Source organism: Bufo bufo, chromosome 2 (genome assembly GCF_905171765.1).
Source record: "Bufo bufo chromosome 2, aBufBuf1.1, whole genome shotgun sequence".
Taxonomy (NCBI): Eukaryota; Metazoa; Chordata; class Amphibia; order Anura; family Bufonidae; genus Bufo; species Bufo bufo.
In genome coordinates this window covers 39,116,099-39,130,827 of record NC_053390.1, presented here as the reverse complement: position 1 = coordinate 39,130,827, position 14,729 = coordinate 39,116,099, and the positions used below count along the sequence as shown (strand labels likewise).

The window sequence follows — 14,729 nt, the reverse complement described above, 5'->3', positions numbered from 1 at the left end:
CCCTGGAGCACACGGGGATAATCAGCCCCTGCAGAACCTGACCCCATAGGGAGGTGGTCTTCTCTGGAGGTGTACTCCACTGTCCATCATCCCATGTACATCTGGTGAACAGAGGGACATCATGGGGACCTCAGAAATCTCCACTGACTTAGATGGGGTGCCCACCATATAAAATCTTAAAGGAATTGTCCATTTTTCTCAAACCTTTTTTGATAGAAGGACCCTAAAAATAAGCTGATCACTTGGTCTCCCTCAGCGATCAGCGTCGATCTTCAGCAGACCTGGCAGAAGGTTTTGATTCCCTTCCACCACAGGAGATACGAAGCATTACATGGCGCCCATTGAGATGAATGTAATAGATAATTGTCCTGGGTCCTCCAGAGAGAGAGAGAGAGAGAGAGAGGGAGATGCTCTTTGTAGGTATAGTACTTTCCGCACTGGATGGTTACAAATGGGGGAGGATGACCCCTTTAAATATCACAAAAATCCAATTATCTGCTACCCAGGTAAAGCTCGGGGAAATGTGGTGGGTGCCTAGATCTATGGAGGTTCTCATTCATCGAGGTCTTGGTATATCAGTACTAATAGGTCAGGGCAACCGGACTTATTGTATAAGATTTTTTGCTGGTCGTCCGACCGGCTTTCTCAATTAGAATGTCTTGTCCAAAAAATAATCTGTTTATCATAATTAGGAGAATCTTAGAGGTAAGATTGATTAAACTGCCTGGGGAGAGGTGTTAGAACAGCTTTGTAAGTGGCAGACAATAGATGTCTCGCCTCTATTTAAGCTCGGTTTCTCCAATTTAACGTAAATACCTCCTTTCTCGCCTCTTATGAACCATCCTCCTGCAATATAGGCGCCATCGACAACCATATTACTAACAGGAATGAGAACTTCTTGAATTTTTGTCTTCTGTTGGTTGGCGAATTGAAAATGGATCCACCCTATGTATCTATGGCTATACGCATACACTACGGCAGATGTAGCAGTGCTGATATTGTGATGTAACTCTATAATTCTACATGGCTCGCCAGCAGATACCAGTTGTGCTCATGACAATCTTGGCTCTGCTACATCTTCATGTGTTGTATGGAGGAGACTATCGTGCGTTGGGCGATATACCCTGCGCATCTTCTTTTTTTTTTTCAGGATTAGCCTGCATGTAGCGGGGAGGACAGGTTTCACGTCTTACCATTTCACCCATCTTGCTGGGATTGCAGATCCTTCTGCCTGTGGTTTGTAACTGGAGATGTGGAGTTAATCTCAGCAGAACCTGTCACACGCGGAGACATTACCCAGCGCCGCGCGGACTGTTTAAACAAGCCCTATACCTTCCCAGCCCCGGACAAATGAGCAAGATTAATTTTGCTGCTACTATTTTTAAGCGTGTGGCTGGGAAAAACGTACGGGACCTGACACACGAGCAGCGCCACGGCCTATGACGCCTGTACCGGCCAATCATTATATCTTATAAATGACTAGATATTCCCTTCCCCCAACCTCTGGCATTTCACACCCCATCTTAAAGAAAGATTTTTTCAGCTTTCTTCCAAAACAGCGCCACACCTGTCTACAGGCTGCGTGCGATATTGCAGCTCCACTACCTTCCCTTAAAAATAATGAACCCAGTTTCTATGCCAGACACAACCCATGGACAATCTTATGCCAGACACAACCCATGGACAGGTGTGGCGCTGCTTTCACGAGAAGGCAATCATGTTTTGTGCCATGTCTTAAAGGGGTTGTCCAAACTTCAGTAAAACTTAAAGAGGTCTTCAAAGCCAGGTCCCCTCCTGATATTTTTGTAGGGAGTTTTGTCATATGCACCCCTGGACCAAATGTAACTGCCATGGGGAGCCGCCAACAAGACCTGTCATGTCGCTGCATTTGGCATGGCACCCACTGAAATCTGTTAACCATCCAGCCGGCCCCCCAGGAGGGACTAATAAAAAGAGAGAGTTGTGCTGCTACTGCTTTCTTGACTGATTCACTGTAGCAAACACATCAGGCTTCCATTCACTGAAAGCAAGCAGAGTTTTTGAAAATGGCAAGGAACTGAAACATAAAGTTGTGAACTTTCAATTAGGCGTCGCTTAAGTTTTTTTTTTTGCAGAAGACTGAACCATCCCTTCAAGTCAAAAAAATGGCCGTCGGGGACAGACTGATGGACAGGACCCCCGCCGTTACTGGATTAAGACGAACGACTAGTGGAGCTCAGGGCGGCCCCCAGATTACAGCTAATGATCCGTTGTCACCGTCACTGACATGTAGCAGTGATCAAACAGAAGGATGACAGGGGGGACACAGCGCAGACAAAACCAAGACCCCCCCCCCCCCCTGAGCAAATGACCCCCGTGCCCTCCATCCACAACCCTCAAGTCTTACTTCCCCTTCTCCAAGCACCGGATCTCAGTCTCAATTCTAGCCATGCTGGAAAACAATTGGGCATTGACTATTGTGCAGGGGGTGCAACTGCTCATCGGGAAGGTATAGCGCCCCCTATGGATCAGGGATGTGTACAGAAGGGAGGGGGCTCCAGTGCCAAGATGGAGCTCCCTACTGGTGCTGGCCAACGCACCACACAAAGCCCCCCCGGGGACAGAATGGTTCCGATTTTTACCCCCTTCCATTGGTGGTGGTCTGATGGGCACATAGAGGCAGGGGTGTAGCTATAGGGGGTGTCTGGTGACTGGAGGGGGCCAAGGACTACTCTACCCTAAGTCACCTTCCCCCACCGACCTTGTGCCATTCTACAATGTCCAGATGGGACAAACCCCTTTAAATCTGTTTGTGCCACATATGTCATGTCACCGAAAGCATTAAAGGGGTATTCTGGATAGGGGGTATATAACTATTATATTGGTGGGGGTCCTACCTACCGTTGAGAGAACAGGGACCCCCCCAAAATGACGAACACATGGCACTAGTGGTCCCAGTGGTAGGACCCCCACCCATCTAATAGTTCTTCCCTATCCCCATAACCGGAATACCCTTTTAACCGTGAGCAGACATGAAAACCTCTTACAATATAAGATGATTTCTCTGCACCTGTCACTTTACACCAAGAAGCATGGATGCTAGTAGTCCTAATACACCAAACCTGCACATACAGATGTAGCAGAGCTGAGTTTGTCATGTGTTATGGAGCTACATCTTCTAGGAATCTATGCACTTCAGTGGAGCTGCACGGCAATACCAGACACAACCCATGGACAGCAGCCATGATTTTTTTTTCTAAACCTGTACAACCCCTTTAATTATAGGACCTTTGTATAGTAGTTTTATCATCATGCGGGGGAGGGGGGGGGGCAAAGGAATAGGAATGTGACTTATGTCTGACTCTAATCTAGTCAGGAAAGTCTGGCCTAGGTTTTCTATTGATATATTATACAGATGTAGCCACGCTGTGTTGGTCAGGTGCAGCAGAGCTGAGTTAGTCACTCAATGCACCTCAATGCAAGATCAGCTCTGCTTCATCTGCACGACCTGCGGCACGTATATCTGATTCTATGGCGTGGATTCTGACGCTTCTGATATTCTTGCCTCGTCCACAAATCTGGGTCTGTTTATTGAGAAAAAAGAACCACATGTGCGGCGCGCTCGGGGGGGGGGGGGGGATATTTTTGTGTTTTGAAACACTATACTTTAATGAAAGCCACTTGTGCTGCCCCCTCCCAGCTTTGCGTTGCACGGTTTGGCGGTAAGCAACGTATACATTGGGATGGGAGGTTACAACCGAGAGGCTGAAACGCATGGTGTCAAAGTGTATCAATATACAAGTTTTTAGAAATTCTGTTCAGCTGTTCCTGGTAAAGCTGGGTGACATGTGTCTGACTAGAGAAAGACAAAAGAATGCATTCCAAGGGGGTCCCCCTGAACTAACCGAGGCAGAGAGCCCCTCTGTGCATTGTAGGGAGGGTCCATAGATTTCAGTGAACGGCCTTTTTTGCAGCTCACCGAGCACAGCGCCGTCCATTGTATAGTGGCTGTTTTTGGTATTGCAGCTCCGTAAAGCTGCGCCTAGACCATGTGACTGATGAGCCTAGAAAGAGGCTGCAGCGCACACCAGAGAGACACATCCTCTTTAAATGGCAGATCGGCGGGGGTGCCGGGAATCGGACCCCTGACGATCCAATACTGATGACCATCAATCAAATCAAAATCTCGGAAGACCCCTTTATTGACCTAGGACAGGGATCAGCAGCCTTCAGCACTCCAGCTCTGGTGAAACTACAACTCCCTGCATGCACACATGCTTGGCTGTTCTTGTAACTCCCATATAAGTGAATGGAGCATGCTGGGAGTCGTAGTTTCACCGCAGCCGGAGTGCCGAAAGTTGCTGATCCCTGACCTAGGACTTAAAGGACTTCTTTCATAAAGGAGAACCACTTCTCTGCTTTTGACCCCTCATCTATAAATTAGAGCAGAGAACTGCCGCAAAGTTCCATCTATTACATGGTTTCCTATCCATAGAAATGGGCGCCACGCAATACCACATTGTTCCTGTAGTGGCCGCTATAGGAAAAAGGTGCTTTCAGTTTTAGCTATCAGATCGGTGTCGATCATCTGATCACCAGCACATATTCATTTAGCCAGGCACTGAATCTGCACCCAGATTGACCCTCTAACCACCAGACCACTGCACCGACTCTTTGGGCTATGTTCACACATAGCAAATTTGTTACAAAAATGTATTTTCTATAGACGCGAATAGGGCTATTTCTGCAGCAGGTGCACAGATTTCTGCACATTTAAATGTATGGGACAGTCACAGAAATGTCTGCAATAAATCTGCTGCATGTGAACTTAACCCTTATTGAGCTGCTATTCTACGGGGCAGTCTGCCACATGTGAGCTTAACCCTTATTGTGCTGCTATTCTACGGGGCAGATAGCCCCTCTGGCACCAAGGCCTTGCATCATCTATGTAGATATGCCGCATCATGCACCTATAGCTTTAGACTGGAGTGGTGTGTATCTTTCAGCACTGCTACATCTGTCAATTGTGAACAGTAGTGCATTAACAGCATCTTATTCATGCAGAATAATCTATTATTTGGGGCTTTTAGATTAATGGGGGTCTGGAGGGGGAGGGGGACACTTTGCTAGCCTGTAATATGCAGCTCGAGATAGTATATAGTTGAATTTTCTCAAAGTGCTAAAAAAATCAGTTGTGTTTTCCTGGATATTAATGGTCCAGTGTGTCATTTGATAAGTGTACTTCCATAATCTGGCCACAAGAGGGCAGGAGAGAACAATCCCTATGATTACTACACTGATCAATTCTTTTAGTAGATAGTGAGGAATTCTTCAGTCTGGATTTCTGGCTGGGGGTCATTGCTGTGCGGATTCCCCATGATCAGCAGTCATCACTGGGGGGAGCCGAGGGTAAACCACCCATTAGAATCAACAGGGATCAACTGATCCAGAGCAGATTGCTGCAGCCCTTGTTTGGGGTGTATTTACATGAGTCCGTTTTTATTGTATTTATTTGCAGATCTCGTTCATAATTGTACAAAAATTGCATCACTTTTGCTGCAGTTTTTGCAGCAAATATAAAAATGGTGGCAAAAAACCCCCAAAAAATGAAAAAGCCACAAAAAGAACGTACATTTAAATAGACCATTAGGACTCGTGCACACGACTCGGCAAAAAATATGAATTGCGGAATAATAGAACAGTCCTATCCTTGTCCGTAATGCGGAAACGGAATGCTCACTGAGTCATTTCCGTTTTTTTGTGGCCCCATTGAAGAGAATGGTTCTGCATACGGGCCGCAATAAAACCGAACGGACACGGAAACAAAATACGTTCGTATGCATGAGCCCTACTGGAGTGGATACTGAGCAGAGGACCTCAACATGTCCTTACCTGCACACAGGTGCACATGTAGCAGAGCAGAAGTTGTCATATAGGTTTTACATAGGACTGCAGCTACGCACACACTACACTGCAATGTCAGTAAGGCAGGAGGATATAGAATTTTACTACTGTGCAGGTATCAGTACAAAACCTGAGCAAATCAAGATAATGTGATTGCTGGCGTTATATTTCATCAAGATAAGTTCCTGTGCAGCCCCATAGGTCCTCTTGCAGTCCCATGTAAAAGCAGCAATCTGCTACAAGGACTTCTAGTCTAGCCACAGGTTGTCCATGCGGAGAAACTGCGACTGATCTGGATCCTGACATTTTATCTTCCTTCAGAATATGGGATTTCCTTCTATTCCACATTACTGCTGCTCCTGGCTTTATTACTCTCAGGCCTTGTTCACACTTCAGTTATTTCCATCAGTTTTATTGTGAGCCAAAAAAAAAAAAAAGGTGCGGATCAAAAACACGGAACAGGTGCAGATCTTTCCCTTATACCTTATCTCTGAGGCTTCCCTACTGATTTTGGCTCACAATGAGGGCTCATGCACACGACCGTTGCTGTTTCGCTGTCCACAAATTTCAAAACCACAAAACACGGATACCGGCCGCGCGCAGCCCGCATTTTGCAGAACGGCACGGCCGGCCCCTAATAGAACAGTAATGCGGACAATCATAGGACATGTTCTATTTTTTTGAACATACGGACACGGAGTCATTTCCATTTTTTTTCGCGGCCCCCATTGAAGTGAATGGTTCCGCACACGGAATGGACAAGAACAAAAAATAAATATGTTCATGTGAATGAGCCCTAACTGATGGAGAGAACTGACCCTAGAACTGAAGTGTGAACCTTTGCATTGTTTGGTGTTTTGCATTTTGCACTTGATACAATGTTTCACATTCGGCTTGTGACCTGATGCCTTTTACATACTCGTCTTGTTAGGTTTGTGATACGTTGTTACGTTTTAGGGGTGAGGACCGGATATGGAGTTTCACATTGGGCTTAAGTGTCTACAGTCTACATGTAAGGCTGCGTTCACATCACATTTTTGTCCCAGGTGTAATGTAAACACATGACTTATACAATAAACGGATGCCGCCGCCTCCTCCATACAGTGGCGTACGTCATAAGCAAAAAAAAACTATTTATTAACCTGCACTTTTTTTTGCTGGACTCTGAAGGATGGAGGCCGCAGTGTCCTAAACATGGGGCAAAAAGATGGTCAGCCCGTCAGAGGACTTTCACACATAGAAGTATACACCGTCCTCTGTTACACTGCGCGGTATACGTTATTTTACTGGAGACCATCGTGTGGAATAGTGTAAGGTGCTGCGCTATTCCGTACATCATATAACGGACTAGCGGAGGCTGTAAGGACACCCCCTTGGCCTCCGCCTATGGATACGTTTGATGTATGTGCTGGGAACTTTCAGTGTGAAAGCAGCCTCGGGCTTCTAAAATGTGAGGAGTGCTGGATACATTGTTACGTCAGGGATTTTACATATGAATATTGATACAGTGTTTCATCCTTGGCTTCTTACATATAAGTATGTGATATACTATTAGGCATTGGGGTCACGAAATGTTAGCATTTGGTACATTGTTACATGATAGGGCTGTTATATGTTAGTATACATTGTTACATGTTAGGGCTGTTACATGTTAGTATACATTGTTACATGCTAGGGCTGTTATATGTTAGTATACATTGTTACATGCTAGGGCTGTTACATGTTAGTATACATTGTTACATGCTAGGGCTGTTATATGTTAGTATACATTGTTACATGTTAGGGCAGTTATATGTTAGTATACATTGTTACATGTTAGGGCTGTTATATGTTAGTATACATTGTTACATGCTAGGGCTGTTACATGTTAGTATACATTGTTACATGCTAGGGCTGTTACATGTTAGTATACATTGTTACATGCTAGGGCAGTTATATGTTAGTATACATTGTTACATGCTAGGGCTGTTACATGTTAGTACACATTGTTACATGCTAGGGCTGTTATATGTTAGTATACATTGTTACATGTTAGGGCTGTTATATGTTAGTATACATTGTTACATGTTAGGGCTGTTATATGTTAGTATACATTGTTACATGCTAGGGTTGTTATATGTTAGTATACATTGTTACATGCTAGGGTTGTTATATGTTAGTATACATTGTTACATGCTAGGGCTGTTACATGTTAGTATACATTGTTACATGCTAGGGCTGTTACATGTTAGTATACATTGTTACATGCTAGGGCTGTTACATGTTAGTATACATTGTTACATGTTAGGGCAGTTATATGTTAGTATACATTGTTACATGCTAGGGCTGTTACATGTTAGTATACATTGTTACATGCTAGGGCTGTTATATGTTAGTATACATTGTTACATGTTAGGGCTGTTACATGTTAGTATACATTGTTACATGTTAGGGCTGTTATATGTTAGTATACATTGTTACATGTTAGGGCTGTTATATGTTAGTATACATTGTTACATGCTAGGGTTGTTATATGTTAGTATACATTGTTACATGTTAGGGTTGTTACATGTTAGTATACATTGTTACATGTTAGGGCAGTTATATGTTAGTATACATTGTTACATGCTAGGGTTGTTATATGTTAGTATACATTGTTACATGTTAGGGCTGTTACATGTTAGTATACATTGTTACATGTTAGGGCAGTTATATGTTAGTATACATTGTTACATGCTAGGGCTGTTACATGTTAGTATACATTGTTACATGCTAGGGCTGTTACATGTTAGTATACATTGTTACATGTTAGGGCTGTTATATGTTAGTATACATTGTTACATGTTAGGGCTGTTATATGTTAGTATACATTGTTACATGCTAGGGTTGTTATATGTTAGTATACATTGTTACATGCTAGGGTTGTTATATGTTAGTATACATTGTTACATGCTAGGGCTGTTACATGTTAGTATACATTGTTACATGCTAGGGCTGTTACATGTTAGTATACATTGTTACATGCTAGGGCTGTTACATGTTAGTATACATTGTTACATGCTAGGGCTGTTACATGTTAGTATACATTGTTACATGTTAGGGCTGTTATATGTTAGTATACATTGTTACATGTTAGGGCTGTTATATGTTAGTATACATTGTTACATGCTAGGGCTGTTATATGTTAGTATACATTGTTACATGTTAGGGTTGTTACATGTTAGTATACATTGTTACATGTTAGGGCAGTTATATGTTAGTATACATTGTTACATGCTAGGGTTGTTATATGTTAGTATACATTGTTACATGTTAGGGCTGTTATATGTTAGTATACATTGTTACATGTTAGGGTTTTTACATCTGGCTGAGTATTTGAGGCTTCTTACAAGAGGATGTGATACATTACTACATGTTAAGGATGTTGAAATTGAGCAACAGGGTTATTATATGACAGTATTGGTTACATTGTTGCACATTAGGTTAGTTACAGGTCAGTGTCAGTTACATTGTTACACATTAGGGTTGCTATATGTTCATATTTGATACTTTGTTACATGCTATAGCTGTTACTTGTTCCTATTTGTCCTGTTAGAGCTTATTCCATGTGATACATTGTTATGTGTTACGGTTGCTACAGGTTGATACTTGATCCATTTATTACTGCCATTACATGTGCATTAACTGATACATTGTGACATGTTAGAACATGCTACAATGTCATGTGCTTGGCTCCCATTCTAGATTCACTCAGTGTTGTAGAGAAGTTTTTGATACATGGCTGCTTGTGGTATTTTGATACATTGTTGCGCCTTAGTTATGAATACATTGTTGCATGTTAGTTTGGTGGCTGGGTGTATGGGTAAGACACCTACCGTTTGTCTGGCCTCTCTAGCCCTAAGATGGACATGAATCCAACCTCCTGAGGATGAGTGACCTGCTGGGAGTCCAGGGATCCTGACAACTTGTCCTGGGGGAGAGCAAAGACCAAATCACAAGGCTGGGCAGGTGGGCTGAGGTTCAGCAGACCTGTCCCTGAAATGAAGCAGCTGCTGTGTCCTCCTTCCCTCCAGTGATCAGCAGGAGAAGAGACAGCAGCAGTTCTGCAGAGTGCAGCTCTGGATGCTACAATCCTGCTGAGGAATCCAAGGATCACACACCATCAACAACTGTGGGGAGTCAAATGAAGACATGGGGGCTCCTGTAACAGCAGCTGGGCCAGGGACAACCACAGAGGGGGCCAAACAGCTGAGCCTGGGCACCACAAGGACTCTAGACTGGTGCAAAGCAAGACTTTCTCCAGGGTAAGATCCAAGTGGAATGTGTAGAGATGGATGACTTCTGCAATGCAAACTCCTTCCAGTGTGAAGAAGAAGAGGAAGAAGAAGAAGAAGAAGAAGCCTCCTAATCCTGCAGGGTCCTGGGCTGGAGACTCTGGCTCTACCTGCACAATGCACTCACAAGCTGGAGGGCAGATGTGCTGCACTCTGCACATGAAAGGGAATATTTGCCAAGACAAGAAGCAGGGGGAATGGATTTATAGGCTCCCTGGGTGTGACTACTCCTCCAGCCCTCCTCTGATTGGCTCCCCTGCACATCCAGGACCTCTCCAGAGTTTCTGAATATCTGCTGGGTGAAGTCAGGCTCTAAAACCATGCAGCTCTGGATGCATGCAGGCATGGTACAAGGGTGGCATCTCCTCTGCACTGACCTCAGGGGCATTTCCCTGCCCAGGGTATTGTACACGGCTGCCATCCTGGCAGTGTCTGGGAGTGGATCCCCAGCACCTCGGATTTCCATACACCCTCCTAGGACAATCCCTGGGACTTCCTGCAGGACCCAGGACAAGTCAATGTTCTGCTGCTGAGGACACAATGCAAATCAGACAGAGACAGAAGAGGAGCAGAGAGAGGGAAATGAGGCAGGAAACAGGGTCCAAGGATTCAGTGCAAAAGTCTTCACACTGTGTGAGAGCTCATATCTATCTAATATCTCATATCTATCATCTATCTCTGATATCTCATATCTATCATCTATCTATCTAATATCTCATATCTATCATCTATCTCTGATATCTCATATCTATCATCTATCTATCTAATATCTCATATCTATCATCTATCTATCTAATATCTCATATCTATCATCTATCTAATATCTCATATCTATATATCTATTATCTATCTATCTATCTATCTATCGAATATCTATCTAATATGTATCTAATATCTCCTATCTATCTATCTATCTATCTAATATGTATCTATCTATCTAATATCTCTTTTTTCAATATTCTAGTATCTCTTTATATATATGCAATCACCTACAATCCATATATAACATTACTTATCCTGTACTGATCCTGAGTTACATCCTGTATTATACTCCAGAGCTGCACTCACTATTCTGCTGGTGGAGTCATGGAGTACATACATTACATTACTTATCCTGTACTGATCCTGAGTTACATCCTGTATTATACTCCAGAGCTGCACTCACTATTCTGCTGGTGGAGTCACGGAGTACATACATTACATTACTTATCCTGTACTGTTCCTGAATTACATACTGTATTATACTCCAAAGCTGCGCTCACTATTCCGCTGGTGGAGTCACTGCATACATACAGTACAGACCAAAAGTTTGGACACACCTTCTCATTCAAAGAGTTTTCTTTATTTTCATGACTATGAAGGCATCAAAACTATGAATTAACACATGTGGAGTTATATACATAACAAACAAGTGTGAAACAACTGAAATTATGTCATATTCTAGGTTCTTCAAAGTAGCCACCTTTTGCTTTAATTACTGCTTTGCACACTCTTGGCATTCTCTTGATGAGCTTCAAGAGGTAGTCCCCTGAAATGGTCTTCCAACAGTCTTGAAGGAGTTCCCAGAGATGCTTAGCACTTGTTGGCCCTTTTGCCTTCACTCTGCGGTCCAGCTCACCCCAAACCATCTTGATTGGGTTCAGGTCCGGTGACTGTGGAGGCCAGGTCATCTGGCGCAGCACCCCATCACTCTCCTTCATGGTCAAATAACCCTTACTTTCAAAGTTTTCCCAATTTTTCGGCTAACTGACTGACCTTCATTTCTTAAAGTAATGATGGCCACTCGTTTTTCTTTACTTAGCTGCTTTTTTCTTGCCATAATACCAATTCTAACAGTCTATTTAGTAGGACTATCAGCTGTGTATCCACCTGACTTCTCCTCAACACAACTGATGGTCCCAACCCCATTTATAAGGCAAGAAATCCCACTTATTAAACCTGACAGGGCACACCTGTGAAGTGAAAACCATTTCAGGGGACTACCTCTTGAAGCTCATCAAGAGAATGCCAAGAGTGTGCAAAGCAGTAATCAAAGCAAAAGGTGGCTACTTTGAAGAACCTAGAATATGACATATTTTCAGTTGTTTCACACTTGTTTGTTATGTATATAATTCCACATGTGTTAATTCATAGTTTTGATGCCTTCAGTGTGAATCTACAATTTTCATAGTCATGAAAATAAAGAGAACTCTTTGAATGAGAAGGTGTGTCCAAACTTTTGGTCTGTACTGCACATTAGTTATCCTGTACTGATCCTGAGTTACATCTTGTATTATATTCCAGAGCTGCACTCACTATTCTGCTGGTGCAGTCACTTTGTACATACATTACATTACTTATCCTGTACTGATCTTAAGTTACATCTTGTATTATACTCCAGAGCTGCACTCACTATTCTGCTGGTGGAGTCACTGTGTACATACATCACATTACTTATCCTGTACTGATCCTGAGTTACATCCTGTATTATAATCCAGAGCTGCACTCACTATTCTGCTGGTGGAGTCACTGTGTACATACATTACTTATCCTGTACTGATCCTGAGTTACATCCTATATTATACTCCAGAGCTGCACTCACTATTCTGCTGGTGCAGTCACTGTGTACATACATCACATTACTTATCCTGTACTGATCCTGAGTTACATCCTGTATTATACTCCAGAGCTGCACTCACTATTCTGCTGGTGGAGTCACTGTGTACATACATTACATTACTTATCCTGTACTGATCCTCACTTACATCCTGTATTATACTCCAGAGCTGCACTCACTATTCTGCTGGTGCAGTCACTGTGTACATACATTACTTATCCTGTACTGATCCTGAGTTACATCCTGCATTATACTCCAGAGCTGCACTCACTATTCTGCCGATACAGTCACTGTGTACATACATTACTTCTCCTGTAGTGATCCTGATGGGAAATTGGAGGACCAGGGATTGGGTGGGGTTACATTCAGTCCGTTGCTGATTACATGTACTGGGTGGTGTTAGGTGCTGTGTGTGGAGAGCCGGAGGCTGTAGGATGTAAACACTGAGTGTAAATAATATCAGGTTACGTCTATATCCATTTCCCTGTACACCAGCTCTCCGAATACAGAGAAACTTGGAAAGATATTCACAGCCTTTATATAAAGGAATTGCAACAGGCGCCTCCCCCTAGGGCCCTCTATAACGCGGCCCAGGTGTAGGAATTGCTGAGTGGGTATAGTGCGGTCTAAAATGTCTCTTTATGTGTGTCACGGTGCTCATACCTGTATACCGCTGGACCCCAGGCTTTGGCGCCGAAGCAATAAATAGGGGGAATAATTGAGGGATAATAGAATAACTTGAGTCCAGACCTTGTATGTAGTTGAACAGCAGCTTTACTTGAATAAATGTTTCTCCAAACAGTTTCAGGCTTTGTCTTGGTTCCAGCAGGCTTTAGCATTAAACCGGCAGGCTTCTTCAGTAACTCTGCTTTCTTTCTCTCTCTCTGCTGAACTAATCTGAATCGGTAACTTGGCTTCCTCTGTAAGCTGCACTTTCTTTCTGTAGTCTGACTCTAAGTTATGCCAGGGAACGTTCCTCCTGGCTCCTGAGGCTTTAAGCTTTGGCCTCCATGGCCAGCAGAGACGTGCCCCTGCTCACCCTTCCCCTAGACTGACTAGAACTTCTGCCCCACCCTTCCTGCAGGAAGTAGGGCTGGCCCACTCCCCTACAGAGGGGGGTTAGAATGAAATGGTAAGTTCCACTCTCTCTAACTATAGCTCTGCCATATTTGCTGCCACCTGCTGGTGAACCAGGCACATTACATGAACAGTTACATAACATTAGAAATGCACATTGTGGAGGACCTGGAATAAATGCATGAGATGATATGAGGTTAGACCAATAAAGACAGTAGCAAGGTGCAGAAGTGGTAACACCACTCTGGGGTGTTCCAGAATTACAGATGTGGTGAGCGTGGTGACGTCACCGCAGGTCCTTTTTCAGGTCCTGAAGAAAGAAAACATGCGTGATCAAGTGGATAAGGTGAGTATTTTTTACTATTTTTAACCCCTCACTGTCCATTTTATTTAGCATACTGTCTTAAGAATGCTAACATTTTCCGTTATAACCATGTTATAACGGAAAATAATAAAGTGAAGTTCGGGTCCATTTGACTTTAATGGGGTCCGGGTTCGGGTTCGAGTTCTGGTCAAGTTCGGGTCCCGAACCCAAACTTTGACCTGAAGTTCGGCCGAACCCGGCAAACCTGAACTTTCCCCAGGTTCGATCATCCCTATAGAAGACCTGTTCACTTGTGTAGTTGACAACAGGTGGGGTTGTGACAAACTCTCAGTCATTGTTATCTCATAGCCTTATCTATCTATCTAGAAAAGCAGAAAAATGAAAAAGGTTTATTCACCCATGTGGACACGATGTTTCGGCTTAACCTTAGAGCCTTTCTCAATGTATGTATCATCTATCTATCTCATATCAGTCTTATATCTATGTATCTATCTCTCATATCTATCTCATATCTATCTATCTATCTCCTATCTAT

The 14,729-nt window shown here is 43.3% G+C and overlaps 1 protein-coding gene across 1 annotated transcript in view; it reads right to left on the bottom strand.

The window, feature by feature from the left end:
• Nucleotides 1–10,337, bottom strand: part of GDNF (glial cell derived neurotrophic factor) — a 29,611-nt gene extending 19,274 nt beyond the window's left edge. The window contains exon 1 of the mRNA XM_040420138.1: nucleotides 9,738–10,337. The gene's annotated coding sequence lies outside the window, so the exon portion shown is untranslated. The remainder of the gene's footprint in view (nucleotides 1–9,737) is intronic.
• Nucleotides 10,338–14,729: the final 4,392 nt, after the last annotated feature.